The 14,925-nt window shown below is 36.4% G+C and overlaps 1 pseudogene; it reads left to right on the plus strand.

The window, feature by feature from the left end:
• Positions 1 to 13,632: 13,632 nt before the first annotated feature.
• LOC103263802 lies at positions 13,633 to 14,705 on the plus strand (annotated as a pseudogene).
• The last annotated feature ends 220 nt before the right edge of the window (positions 14,706 to 14,925 follow it).

Raw genomic sequence — 14,925 nt, forward strand, 5'->3', positions numbered from 1 at the left:
GGGAACTGGCTGACCACATGCAGAAGATTGAAACAGGACCCCTATCTATCCCCATGCACAAAGGTTAATTCCAAATGGATCAGAGACCCAAATGTAAAACCTCAAACTGTAAGAACCTTAGAAAATGAAGGACATACCCTCATGGAAATCGGAACTGGCATCCAATTCCTGAACAAAACACAAAACCCACAGGTCATAAGAGAGAGGATAGACAAGTGGGACCTAATTAAACTGACAAGCTTCTGCAAAGCCAAAGAAACCATCAAGAGAGCAGGGAGACAGCCTACAGACTGGGAAAAAGTATTTTGGATCTACAAGGAACTCAAACGTGCTAAAAAGAAAAAAACAAACAACCCCATTATCAAATGGTCAAAAGATATGAACAGACACTTCACAAAGGAAGACATCCAAGCAGCCAACAGACATATGAAGAAATGTTCAACCTCACTAATCATCAGGGAGATGCAAATCAAAACCACACTGAGATACCACCTAACTCCAGTCAGAATGGCAATTATCAACAACTCAAAAAATAATAGCTGCTGGAGAGGGTGTGGAGAAAAGGGAACACTTCTACACTGTTGGTGGGAGTGTAAACTAGTGCAACCTCTGTGGAAAGCAGTGTGGCGATTCCTAAAAGCTTTAAATATCAACCTCCCATATGACCCCGCAATCCCCCTACTGGGAATATATCCGGAAGAACTCTAATCACTCTATAAAAAAGATACCTGCACACCTATGTTTATCATAGCATTGTTCACAATAGCAAGAACCTGGAAGCAACCATGCTGCCCATCAAAAGAGGACTGGATTTAAAAAATGTGGTACATATACACGATGGAATACTATGCAGCCATAAAAAAGAACAAAATCATGAATTTCACAGCAACCTGGATGTATCTATAATACTGAGTGACCTCTCACAAAAACATAGATCCAAGTATCACATATTCTCACTCATATAATGGACCTTGAACATCCAACCTAATACTATAAGAAAATGACTGACAGTAGTATGAAACTATGGGGGGGAGGGAGATGGGATTAACAGTAGCAAATATCTGTCTGGGGATGGGGAAGCACCTCTTATCAATAGGGTGCCTGAATGAAATGTATTTGTGTACCTAACCCTTAACTGTACCCCACAACATCATAATAAAAAATATTGATTATAAAAAAAAGAAACATTTATTGAGAATTTACTATGTGTCAGGCTCTGTGCTAAGCAATATGACAGCTACAGAACTGGCTTCTGACTATGATAGTATAAAAATAAAAATTCAAACAAAGCAAGTAGTTGTTTTCTTTTAGCATTTTGAACACTAAAATATTTGTATATAACATGATAGAAAAATAAAGCAAATCTCAAACTCACTGCTAATGAAACATCTTTGGGAAATATCAATAATTTTGGATAGGATTAGATGTTATGTGAAGGGAAGAATAAGTCAGCTAGGAAAAGATTCAAAAATAGAGGGATACATACACACATACACACACACACACACACACACACACACACACACACAGTAATATTGTCAAGTTTCAGGTGATGGCATGTCTCCTATAAGCAGATCCTGAGGCAAATTAAATTGCTAATGCTTTGTTTTAGGAGGTAAAAGTCCTGTATTTAGAAAGAGTATTAAGGAGAAAAAAAAAACAGAAGAAAGGGAGTAAAGAAAAATGCAAAGCAATGCAATATAAAGCATAATAATTGCACTATTTCATGAAAAACCATGATGGGTCCTAGCTGGTCTCTTAGCACAGGGTACTTCTCTGGAAGTTTTGCAAGGAGAAACAATGCTGTGGAACAGTACATGGAGGGGAAAGGGAGAGATACAGTGTTAGTTGGTAGTGTACCCATTTCACCTTCATGCAAAGCCAATTTCCCCATACTTCCATGTTTCATCCAGCCACTGGATGAATACTTTAAAAGCCAGACTCCAAGCCCTCTATGTCATTTCATCTAAGCCCAGTAAATGAGAGGTGACTCAGAAAAAGGCATTGGCATGAGAAATTTATGGGCCATGTAGACTTGGAACTTTAACCTTTTAGGGTTGTTAGAAGGATCTGGGGCAGGTCATGACATGCATACTAAAAATAAGATTCCAGCCTGAGAAAGACAGTGAAGAGAGTGGAAGTAACAGCATCAACAACAAAACAAGTCCCTACCAGATTAGTCACTGTGCTCACAGCTTTCCCAAGTGCTTTTACCTCAAAAGTATCCCAGGCTAACATTTTTTGTTTCTGTCTATGCCGCTAGTTTATCCTGTCTAATTTCTGTAAGCCAACATTTCCCATCTAATCCTGTCTTACCATTCTGTCTTGCCTAGCAGAATCTTCAAACAGGTTGATAAACAACCACACCAGCTGCAATGACTCCCTGGGTACCACTGCTTCTGAAATGATATCATAAAAGGTTTAGCTCCCTGAACAAGTCCTCTTCTGAAAGAGGGTTCAGCAGTGGCATAGCCCTAGAGTCTTAACTGGGGGTAAGATTACTCTACAACATGCTACTATGTATTCCTAGGTTGCTGCATATGCATCACATTGGCACAGGTACAGCCTCCAAAACAGGACCAACAGTGGGCATCATGAAGCAGGCCACACCAAAGAAGATGTCAGTACCTCAACTCAGGATAGGGACAGGACACATTTTAAGGCAGCTCTCTTGTTTCTCCTGAACTGCTGGTTCTATTACTGTCTTATTAGGGTGCATTCTCTAACACTCCATCCACAAAGAGGTGAGGCCACCTTGTTTTTTATTTCTTCCAGGAGACTAGGCAGAATATTTAGAAACTGCCTTTTCTCCTCTCCCAGTCAGAGGAATAGTTTCAGATTTTAAAAAACACAAGGATTTCCCTGTCTCATGCTGTGGGAAAAATAAAATGTATCCCGGTCACAGGGTAGAAGGCTCTACTACTTCTCCCTAGTTCACAAGCCACCTGATTTCTCTGCCAATGCCCAGCTGTGTCCTTCTCTTCTAAGAGGAAAATTTGACATCAAGTTTATATCAGGAAAATGTTGAAATAAAGTAAAGGATCAAACCACTGTTCACCACTTATTAGCTGGGTGTTGGCTATGAACAGGTCTAACAAATGAAGGTATATTTTTGAAAAGTCTGTGAATCCAGTCAGACATATCTACAAATAGATCAAATAAACTACTACTATCTGCTTTATCATTATTTTTATTAACTGAATCTTTGTTCTAAAATGACTATTCTCAATGTCACTAGTACACAATTTTAAAGGTTATTTCTATTTGTAAATAGTTTTCATAAATTAGAAGGACTGATTTCTATAATCTAAGTACTGATTTCTGCTATTCTGATGTTTAACTATTTGTGCTAGAAGTAGGCAAAATTACATGACTCATTTTCATTATTATTTTTTTAGGTTGAGTCTCACTCCATCGCCCAGGTTGGAGTGCAGTGGCATGCTCATGGCCACCCCAGCGTCGACTTGCTGGGCTTAGGCGATCCTTCTGCCTTAGCCTTCCAAGTAGCCAGAACTACAGGCATGTGCTACCATGCCTGGTTAATTTTTTGGTTTATTGTAGAGATGAGGTCTTGCCAAGTTGCCCAGACTGTTCTTGAACCCATGGGCTCAGGCAATTCCATCACCTCAGTCTCCCAAAGTACTGGGATTACAAGCTTAAGCCACCATACCTGGCCTACAAGATTTATATTTCCAAAATATCTGGTTCTGTCCCCTACTAAGTGGGAGAATATTGGGGTTGAGACATTACCTCAAAATCTCAAAGTAGCATGATTATGGGAGAAGATGGGTTACAGGTAGCAGGAAAGAAAAGGAAAAAGTGACTACTATTATTAATGCAGCAGAAAAGAAAGGAAGAATAGTTCATTTTTCTTGTGCCTATTTGCTGCTCTTAGTCAATATCTGTGATGTACAAAGGTTAAAAAAGGGATATAACTGGGTGTTTAAAAAGAGTGACTAAGGCAAAACTCAGCTCTATCTGTACACAGGTCTTCTCTACTTCACATAAAAAAATAGAAAATATGCTTTGCCAGAAAATAAAAAAAACCAAAAACAAGTAGAACACAATTGGGTTTCATTATCCCAACAAAATTTGGATAAATGTTTGCAAGACATTAAGGATAAAATGTAAATAAAATAAAGCATGGTTCCCACCATCCTGGAATTTACAGTCTATGGGAGAAACAAAAATAATCATATATGTACTTAAATAAATGAAAATTGTAGTAAATGCAATGTGGAAAAGTTACAACATAACACAACAGGGGAATGCAACCTATTCTGAGGCGTCAAGAATGGCTTCTCTGTTTCCAGTTATAATCCAAAGAATGACGACCAATTATCAAGGTAAAAGGTGAGATGAACAAGAAAGTAATTGTATTGTATTCCAGACAAGAAAAACAGCATGTACAAAAGCCCTGAGGCAAGAACATGGTTTGTACAAGGACCTGAAAGAAAACTAGTAGTCTGACAGCAGGTAGAAGAAGGGCATGCAATGAAGCTGCAGAGGCGATGGGGGGCCCCATTTTGGTCTTTACTGAAAAACAACATAAAGCCACTGAAATGGTTTAATAGAAAACCCTTTTTCTAACTAAAACCACTGAGCAACCAACATGCCACTTTCTTCGGCTATGAACTACAGGTACTCCAAAAATTGAAAAGGAACAGCATCCACAAACCCTTCTCAGATCAATCACAGAAGCCCTCAATCAAGAGGTGGCCATCACTCTGAAGGGATCATCACTCTGAAGGCAGCCTCGTGATATAATTTTATGCTTCAAAAATGTTCCTTTGCCCAGCATGTAGCAGGTCAAGAATTAGAAAGAAATGAGCAAAAGAGAATTCAGAGATCTGCTCTCTAAGATTTCATGACCTGACAATAAAGACAGGCTCTTATTTGAAGAAAATATGGTGAGTACTAAAACAGTGGTATGTGCTCAGTGCTATGAGAATAGTCTTTTTTCCTTCCTCCAAGGGAAGGATTGAGCATTTAGGATGACAACATTAACTTCCCCATATTTCTAGGGTCTGAACACAAGAGCAAGGAAGTAAACAATAGTAGAAGTACTATTTAATCTGAGTAGGTTATAAAACTTGCTGATATTAAAATATGTCGTATTAAGATCTGCTGCATGTGAAATAAGTCAGCATATTGGCCCATCTAAATGATGACTGAAAATCAGAGAACTAATTCTTTTCATGCTAAATGGACTTCTAAAGCCAAATACCACCGCAGTTCTCCAAGATAGTCAAATAATTCTCCAGAAATTGAAGTTTGAGAACCGGAGGCTCCTGAGCAATAGATATCAAGTCCTAACAAAACAGGACCAAGCAGCTGAAACCTAGTAGATTCATAATATAAATAGTTTACAACTTTAACGAGTAGAGAAAGGATTAAAGTACATTCTATATATATTTGGATAATTGCAAAAAAAAAAACTAGGGAGCCTTACCTTGACCAAAGCTCTCAAATTTCAACATCTTTAAGATGATAAAGGGTTTCCTGAAAAATTTTGTAAACTCTACTTGGTTGAAGTATAAGGAAAGAGAAAAAAATAAATATGAAGCTAACTGGACTAGAAAATAGAGAAGGAAGAATTTGATGGGAAGCAAATGGAAGAAAGAATTGTAAGAAAAATAATTTTATGTTTCAGAAGCTAAGGAAAAGTCATAAGAAAGCATAGAAATTGAACAATATTGTTGCCTTATCTTTACCTTCCACCTACTATCCCTGCCTCTTGCCTACTCTCTAACTTCTGCCACTAAGGACCGCTGATGAGGTTAAGAATCCATGACAACCACAGATTCAAGATATTAAAGTTTGTCACATTATGCAAACCATTTACCATTTACATAACCATTTACTACTGTTTACTTCATTCACAAATAAAGCCATCACTAACAAAAGCAACACAAGCTAATCTCTCTATTCTGTAGATGACAGCAAGTTATTTCAAACAAGAAACATCTCAAAAATGACTAATTACATTTTGATTTTTAAATTAAAATGTCAATTTTCATATAGCACTATCTTGTAGCTTAATTATCTGATTCTTTTTATACATTCCTACTTCAGGATAATGTGCAACTAAGCAATACCTTTAAGCCCCAAATTTAAAAAGTAATATGTTACTGCTTAACAATCCCAAACCACAAAGACTTATAAACTTAAGGACAGTAAAAACTAATTCAAAAATGTTTTTAAATCTTTCATTTTCCCAAAACTAAGTGGGAAATAGTAATTCCTCTTCCAAACCCATCTGAAACCGTTAATATTAAAGTTTATCAATAGTTAACTTGGAGAATAGTTCCTATGGATTGTTAACTTTGTGAAAGATTTTTAATAGATTCTTCTTTCTCTTTGGTTTTCTCTACTGCTTTATAACAGTATAAATATTTATTCATATATTTATGAAACTCTTGTGATACAAATGCTTTTATTAAGGCTACATCATACAATTTATTTAAACACTATCCTCTGTATCATGAAGAAAAACCTCTTACGGTGTAGTCTCGGCAATTTTTGTTGAACAATGAAGCTCATGTTATAAGAAGATATCATCCATAAAGTTTGGCAGAAAAGAGAAATGGAACACACTGTCTGAGTAGTTTGGGAATTATTAAAAAAAGAAGCAACCAGCCTGTCAAGACAGGTCACTCAGGCACCATCCATGGAGAAAGTTCAGTATGCATTAAGTAACATATTCAGTACAGCTTCCCTATTTATATTCTCTAATTCTTAAGGAATTACAGTATTAAAATCCTATGTGTCTCTGATGACCTTCTCAATTTCAACTTAAAATCTGGGGAGTCTATACCATAAATTTTGTTTATTTATACACAGTTGTGATTTTAAATCCTTCCTAAACCAACATTCATAGCTTGGCTATGTTAGTAAAAAATGAAAAGCATCATATTGGCTTTATTTTTTCATGTCAAATAAAGCCCATGATACAGATGTAGGTAGAAAAAAGTTCTAAAGTCATATTCTTAGATTCCTTTCTATATTTTATAGATGAATAAACAAAGTTATACACTCCTAGCACATGCAACCTTAGTATCATCTGGTATATAAGTTTATGAAATGCCGTAATAAAAACAACTGTGAAAGAAGTAGAGACTCAAAGAATGAAAATTCATACAATCAAAAGTACTATTTAGGAACAGAAAAGTCCTTAGAATTCATCTAGTATAGCCACCATATTTTATAAATAGCAAAACTAAAGTTCAGAGAAACTAAATGGCTTGTCTAAATTTCCAGAGCCTGTAAGTGCCAAAGCTAGGCTTAGAAATCAAGTCATCTTACTTTTGGTTCAACATTTTTACTTGTGTATGATACAGATCCTCAATCAAAAAGAAGCAATTATTTATTCAACAAAAAGTTACTGGGAAGCACAGAATTAACAGCAGCAAATGAAAAAACTATATGGTGCTCCTATTTTAACAATGCTCACATTCATGTGTGAGGAAAAAATACAAAATTATATCAACAAAATAAATAAATATATAACATATGTCAGGTGAGGACAAGTGCACTGGAGAAAAACTGAATAAAGGGATAAAAAAAGAAGAGAGATTTTAAATCAAGTGGTCAGTAATGGAGTGAAATTTAGGCAGATATCTGAAGAAAGGGATGAAACAATCATATAATTATCCAGTGATAAAGTATTTCAGAAAAAGGGAACAGAAAATGAAAACATCTTAGGACAAGAATGTACTATTCATGCTCAAGAAGCAGCAAAAAATTGCCAGAGGCTGAGCAGAGTGAACAAAGGTGAATCATGACAGAAGATCATTTTGGAAACACAGTGTGAAGGCATATTACTTAGGCCTTTTTTCAGCAAGGATATTCAGTGGAAGGTTTCAAGTAGAGAAATGTCATGATTTAACTTTTACTTTAAAGTACTCCTTTGCCTACTATATGGGGAACAGGAAGCGATTGTATACTCTAGGAAAAAGATGACAATAGCTTGAATTAGAGTAATAATGGACAAAGTAATAAGAAATTGTTGAATATATTTTAAAGGTAGGGAGCAAGGGATTTTGCTGATAAACTAAAAGAAGGTCATGAGAGAAAAATAGTTTTTTAGCTTAAGCAACTGAAAGAATAAAATTGCTATTTATTATGATGTAGAAGACAGGGAGAGAAGAACACCAAAGATTCAGTATTGGTTGTGGTAAATTTGAAATGCTGATAAGGTACCCTAATGTAAATACTTAGTAGTATTTGGTGTTATAAGTCAATGTTTAAAAGAAAAACTATGAATAGAGGTTGGAATTATACCGGTTGAATTTAAGCCATTTGTTTGGTCTTCTCTTTTTTTCTTTTTCTTTTCTGTTTTTTGTTTTTTGTTTTTTTGAAACAAAGGTATAGTGTAATGAATTATTTTAAGTCAAACAACCTTATAACTTCTATCAAGGTCAAGAAATAGAACTTTGTCAGCTAACTCAAAGCCCTGCACAGACTCTACTCCATCACAGTCTGCTTCCTCCCCTCTCAGAGTATTCATAAGTTTTAGTTTTAATAGTAGTCAGTCACTCTCTTGTATTTCCTTATAGTTTTATTATTTGGGAATGAATCCCTAAATAATACAGACTAGTTTTCCCTGTTTCGTAGGTTTCATAAATCTCTTTAGTCTAAAGTGTCACCTGCCATTTCTCCCCTCCCCACCTTGATACATGCAATTTATTTGTGGAAGATATTAGATTATTTGACCATAGGTTTGAATTTTTCTGAGTGTTTCCTCGTGGTACAGTTAGTAAGTTCTTCTGTATTTCATAAGTTAGAGAATTGAATCTACAGGTTTGTTCAGATTCAGGTTAATTTTTTCCCTAAAATATAGGTGGTGGTGTGTTCTTTCAACAGAAAGTCCATAATGTCTAGTTTTTTCTATTTTTAATTATGATGGTTAATTTTATACATTGATTTGAAGGTCTCTTTTTTTCTTAGTCTAGCTAAAGGTTTCTCGACTTTATCTTTAAAAAAACCAACTTTTTGTTTTATTGATTTTTTTATCCTTTTTAGTCTTAATTTCATCTATTTCTCCTCTGATCTTTATTATTTATTTATTCATAATAATTTGGGTTCGGTTTATTATTGTTTTTCTACTTTCATAGTGTATATGATTATGTTGTTTAAATAGAATCTTCCTACTTTTTTGATGTAGGTGCTTATTGCTATAAATTTTCCTCTTAGAACTTATTTTGCTGTATTGCATAGGTTTTGGTAAATTGTATTATCGTTTTCATTTGTCTCAAGAAATTTTTAATTTTCTTTTCATTTTCTTCACTGACCAATTTATTGTTCAGAAGCATATCACTTAATTTTAATGAATTTGTACAGTTTTCTTTTTATTTATTTATTTTTTAACTTGAAGGATATGGGGTACAAGTCTGGATTTGGGTATATAAGTGGTCTAGGTACAGGTGAAGTTTGGCCCTCACTTCGCCCAGATTAGGAATAGGCACTCTGATTGATTTGTATGTGTCCCTCACCCCAGTAGTGTCCCACTACTGTCGCTCCCTTTCTTGTAGTATTATGATAGGTGTTCAGGGTCCACTTATGAGTGAGAACACTTGTTACTCAGTTCTTTGTTTCTGTGATAGATCACTGAGCATGATAGACTCTAAATCCATTCAAGTTGCTACAAAGTCCATAGTTTTTCCTTCTTTGTGGCTATGTAATATTCCATCATCTACAGGCATCACATTATTTAATCCAGTCCACTTTTGATGGGCAGCATGGTTGGTTGCATGTTTTTGCTATTGTTAATTGTGCTGCAATACAGATCCATGTGCAGGTTTTTCTTTTTTTTCTTTAGAATGATTTGAGTTCTTCTGGGTATATTTCCAGAAGACAGATTGCTGGGTTGTATGAAAGGTCAATTTCTAGTTCTTTTAGGAATTGACACACTGTTTTCCATAGAGGTTGAACTAGTTTGCACTCCCACCAACGATGTAGAAGCATCCCTTTTCCCCACATCCTCAGCAACATCTATTTTTTGTTTTATTAATGATAGCTACTCTTACTAGAGTTAGGTGGTATCATAATGTGGTTTTGATTTGCATTTCTCTGATGACTAGTTGAGACCGTGCATTTTTTTCATGTGACTGTTGATTGCTCATATATCTTCTTTTGAGATGTGTCTATTCATGTTTTTGACCATTTTTTGACAGGGTTGTTTGTTTTTTCCTTTTGGTACATTTGAGTTCCTTATAGATCCTGGATGTTAGGCCTTTGTCAGATACACAGTTGGCAAATATTTTTCTCATTCTGTGGGCTGTCTCACCCCTCTCTTGATAGTTTCTTTGCTTTGCAGAAGTTTTTCAGTTTGATGAGGTCCCACTTGTCTATTTTATCTCTTATGGAAGGGGCATTTAAGGTTTTGATCAGGAATTGATTGCCTATTCCAATTTCCATAAGGGTATCTCCTGTGTTTTCTAAGATTCTTATAGCTTGAGGCTTTACGTATGCGTCTTTGATTCATTTAGAGTTGATTTTTGTGTGAGGTGATAGGTAGAGGTCCTGTTTCATTCTTCTGCATGTGGTCAGTCAATTTTCTCAGCACCATTTACTGAATAGGTTCTCATCTCTCCAGTGGCTATTGGTGGGGGCGTTGTCGAAGATGAGTTGGTTGAGAAATTGAGATTTTGCTTCTCGAATCTCTATCCTCTTCCATTGGTCTATATGCCTGTTCTTGAACCAATACCAGGCTGTTTTCATTATTGTAGATTATAATAAAGTCTAAAGTCCAGAAGTATGATACTTCCCACTTTGTTTCCTTTGCTTAGGATTGTTTGGGCTATTAGTGGTCATTCTTGTTTCCATATGAATTTCTGTATTGTCATTTCCCGGTCTGAGAAGAATGATGATGGTAATTTAATGGGTAATTGCGTTGAATCTGTAGATTGCCTTGGGTAGGATGGACCTCTTAATATTACTTTTTCCAACCCATGACCATGGGGTATTTTCTCTTTAATTTGTGTGACCTTTGATTTCTTTGAGCAGTGTTTTGTAGTTTTGTTGTAAAGGTCTTTCACTTCTCTTGTCAGAAAGATGCCAAGGTATTTCATTTTGTTTTTTATGGCTATTGTAAATGAGATGTACTTTTTATTTGTTTCTCTGCCTGTTTGTTGTTGGCAGATAAAAATGTGACTGTCTTTTGCACGTTGATTTTATACTCCAAGACTTTGCCAAAGTCCTTTATCAGTGTAAGGAGGTTTTTGACAGGTTCACTTTGGATTTCCAGGTATAGGATCATATTGTCTGCTAAAAGGGATAGCTTAACTTCCTCTTTTCCTATTTGGATACCCCTGATATCTTTCTCTTGTCTGTCTGCTCCATCTAGAACTTCCAACAGTCTGTTGAACAGGAGGGGTAAGCGTGGACACTGTCTTGTTCTGGTTTCTGCCCATTTAGTAATATGTTGGCTGTGGGTTTATCTTAGATGACTTTTAATATTTTCAGGTATGTTCCATATATACCTAGGTGTTCAAGGGTTTTTATCAAGAATAGATGCTGGATTTTGTCAAAAGTCTTTTCTGCATCTAATGATATAATCATGTAGTTCTTGTCTTTACATCTGTTGAGTCTTAAATCACATTAATGGTCTTACAGATGTTAAACCAGCCCTGCATCCCAGAGATGAAGCCTACTTGGTCATGGCAGATGATTTTTGAGATGTATAGTTGGATTCGATTTGCTAGAATCTTGTTGACAAATTTTGCATCTATGTTTATCAGGGATATTGGCCTGTAATTCTCTTTCTTTGTTGGGTCTTTACCCTGTTTGCATATCAGTAAGATGTTAGCTTCATAAAATGATTTGGGGAGAGTCCCATCTTTCCTGATTGCCTGGAATACCTGCAGTAGACTTAGTATCACCTTCTCCTTGTATATTTTATAGAATTCCACTGGAAAACCATCTTGTTCAGGGCTTATTTTTGCAGTTTTCTTAAGATGGTAGTATTCTTAAGATAGAGTCAATTTTCCAGGTTGTTATTGGTCTACTTAGGGTCTCTATTTCTTCTTGTTCCAACATTGGGAGGTTGCATGATGTCAGAAAGTCCTCCATTTCATTTAGGTTTTCAAATTTGTTTCCATACAGGTGTGCACAGTAATCATTGATCTTTTGTATTTCTTCAGGGTCAGTTGTGACTTGATTTTTTTGTTTCTGATTGTGTTTATTTGGGCTTTGTGTCTCTTTTTCTTGGTCAATCTGCTGGAGGTTCATCAATCTTGTTCATCTTTTCAAAGAACCAGCTTTTTGTCTCATTGATTTTTTTCTATGATATTTTTGTCTTCTATGTCCCATGTTTGGGCTTTTGCTTTGGTGATTTGGATTCTTCTGCTGAAGTTAGAGTTTTAGTGGTCTTGTTAGGCTGTCAATTTGCGAGCTTTATATTTTCTTGATGTTTGTTCATAGAGATATAAAGTCCTCTCTTAGAACTGCTTTCATGGCATCCCACAATATGTTGGCCATGGGTTTATCTTAGACGGAAAGACATGTCTTTGCTTTCATTTGTTTCCAAGATTCTTTTAATTTCTCTTTTGATTTCTGTGCTGACCCAGGAGTTGTTCAGTATTGTGCTATTTAGTGTCCTGTCTGTGTGTTTTGGGGGGGAACTTGTTAGTTAGTGGCAATATTTATTTTTATTCCACTGTAGTATGAGAAGGTGCATGATAATATTTTAATCTTATGGAATTTGTTTATGCTTGACTTATAATCGAGAATGTATACCCCATGTGGCGATGAGTAGAATATACGTTCCATGGTTGTTGGGTAGAGTGTTCTGTAGGTATCTATTAAGTCCTTTGATCAAATGTCAAAGTTAAAGCTCCAGATCTCCTTATTTATTTTTTCCCTCAATGATCTATCTAGGTTTGCTAATGGAGTACTTAAGTCCCCAGTTATGACAGTGTTAAATATCCTTGTTTAGTTTACTTAGTAGTTGCTTTATAAATCCTGGTGCTTTTTGTACAGTTTTCAATGTTTCTTCTGCTATTAATTTTTAGTTGTATTGCATTGTGGTCAGAAAAGATAATTTATGTGATCAACTTTTAAAAATTTGTTAAAACTAGTTTTATGACCTAAAATATGGTCTATCCTGGAGAATGTTCTATGCCTGTTGAGAAAAAAATATGTATTTTGCAACTGTTGAATGAAATGTTCTGTATATATTTATAATATCCATTTGGTCTGGAGTACAGTTTAATGCCAATGTTTCTTTATTGATTTTCTATCTGAATATCTGTCCATTGTTTAAAGTGGGGTGTTAAAGTTTCCTGCTATTTAGTGTATTGTAGTAAATCACTCTCTTTAAGTTGACTAATTTTTGTCTTATATATTTGGGTGCTCTGTTGATGTGCATATATGTTTACAATTATTAAATCTTCTTCCTATATTATTCTTTATCATTATAAAGTGACCTTGTCTATTTTCTATTTTTTTACTGTTCATGACTTAAAATTCTATTTTATCTAATATAATTATATATATTCCAGGAGAGTATCCTGCCTGGTGGCAGGGAAGAAAGATTCTATTTGCTGTGTGGAGAATGAATGGAAAAAGAGCAAGAAGTAGGAGATTACACAGGACACAGTTGCAGGAGCCCAGGAAATTACAGAGGATAACATGGAAGACCAATCACAGGACAGCAGGAAAGGCCTTGCCCTCCAAGAGGTGTCCCCAGAGGTCAGGCTGCTGCTGGCCATGGTGCACATGAACATGCTACTCTCTCTCTGCCTTGAGCACTTCTTTATTTCCCCTCAACATTCCATGGTGGATCCTGGGCACTGTCCCTATGGCTACCTCAAAGTAGGACAGATTAAAAACTGCTCATCATTGTTGTCCTGCAAGGAGCTGAGAACAGAAGTGAGGCAGCTAGAGCATGTTAGGGAAGGAAGAGTGAAGAGGGTCTTTATGTCTGAGTGGAAGGAGCGCAAGGTCACTCTCTCATGGTTCACCAGTCTGGAGATGAAAGATGATTTCTTCAGTTGACTGCAGGTGCTGAAATCTCTACAAAGCAAACATGTCATCACACTACTTGACTACCGTGAGGTCGATAACATTCTTACTGAGCATCACCCTGTGGGTTCCTTAGGTAACCTGGGAGAAACACTAAACCTTTCAAAGTCCCAAAATATGAACACGTGGAAGCACAGGCTGAGCCTGGCCATGGACTGTGTCAGCATCATTAATTTCATGCACCATGGTCCCCTGGGCATGCTGGTCATGTGTGACTCCAGTGACCTGCCTAAGACGCTGTCCTAGTGTCTGCTGATGAGTAAATTCAGCATTGTGGCAAACAACTCGGATGCCATGCCCCCAGTGAACCACAGCTCTGGGACGCTGGTGAAATGTGGCCACAGGGAACTGCACAGGAACTCTGTGACTCCAGAGCAACTGTGGCCCTATGGAGAGGATATGTCTTTTCATAATGTTCTCATGCCCCCATATGACAAGAAGATAGACATCTGGAAGATTCCAGACGTCTCCAGTTTCCTTCTAGGGCATATTGAGGGGAGTGACATGGTCTGATTCATTTGTTTGATATTCAAAAGGCATGTAAGAGCCAGACTTCTGCTGAAAGACCCACTGCTCAGGACATTCTGGACACTTATCAGAAGGTCCACTGCAGGATGAGACTTAAGGGTAGAATGGGATTAACAGTAGTGCTACTCAGATGGTGGAGTTTTCTTGCCTGAGTTCCCCATTTTATTGTGTTTTGCTGTGTATTCATGCCTTTCTTTCTCTATATTCATATTCACATTTGAAGTGTTCTGCTTCTCCTGGTAACCTGGGTGGAAGTTGCTAAGCAGTAGGAAACTGGGCCTGATTTAAAACTGACTTTGCCTTTCTAATACTGATTGCTTCCTGGTGAAAATGCAGAGAAGCTGTGAGCTTAACCACTATTTGGAGGATGTA

The sequence above is a fragment of the Carlito syrichta genome, unplaced genomic scaffold (assembly GCF_000164805.1).
Source record: "Carlito syrichta isolate Samal-C Ts95f unplaced genomic scaffold, Tarsius_syrichta-2.0.1 Scaffold305270, whole genome shotgun sequence".
Classification (NCBI taxonomy): Eukaryota; Metazoa; Chordata; class Mammalia; order Primates; family Tarsiidae; genus Carlito; species Carlito syrichta.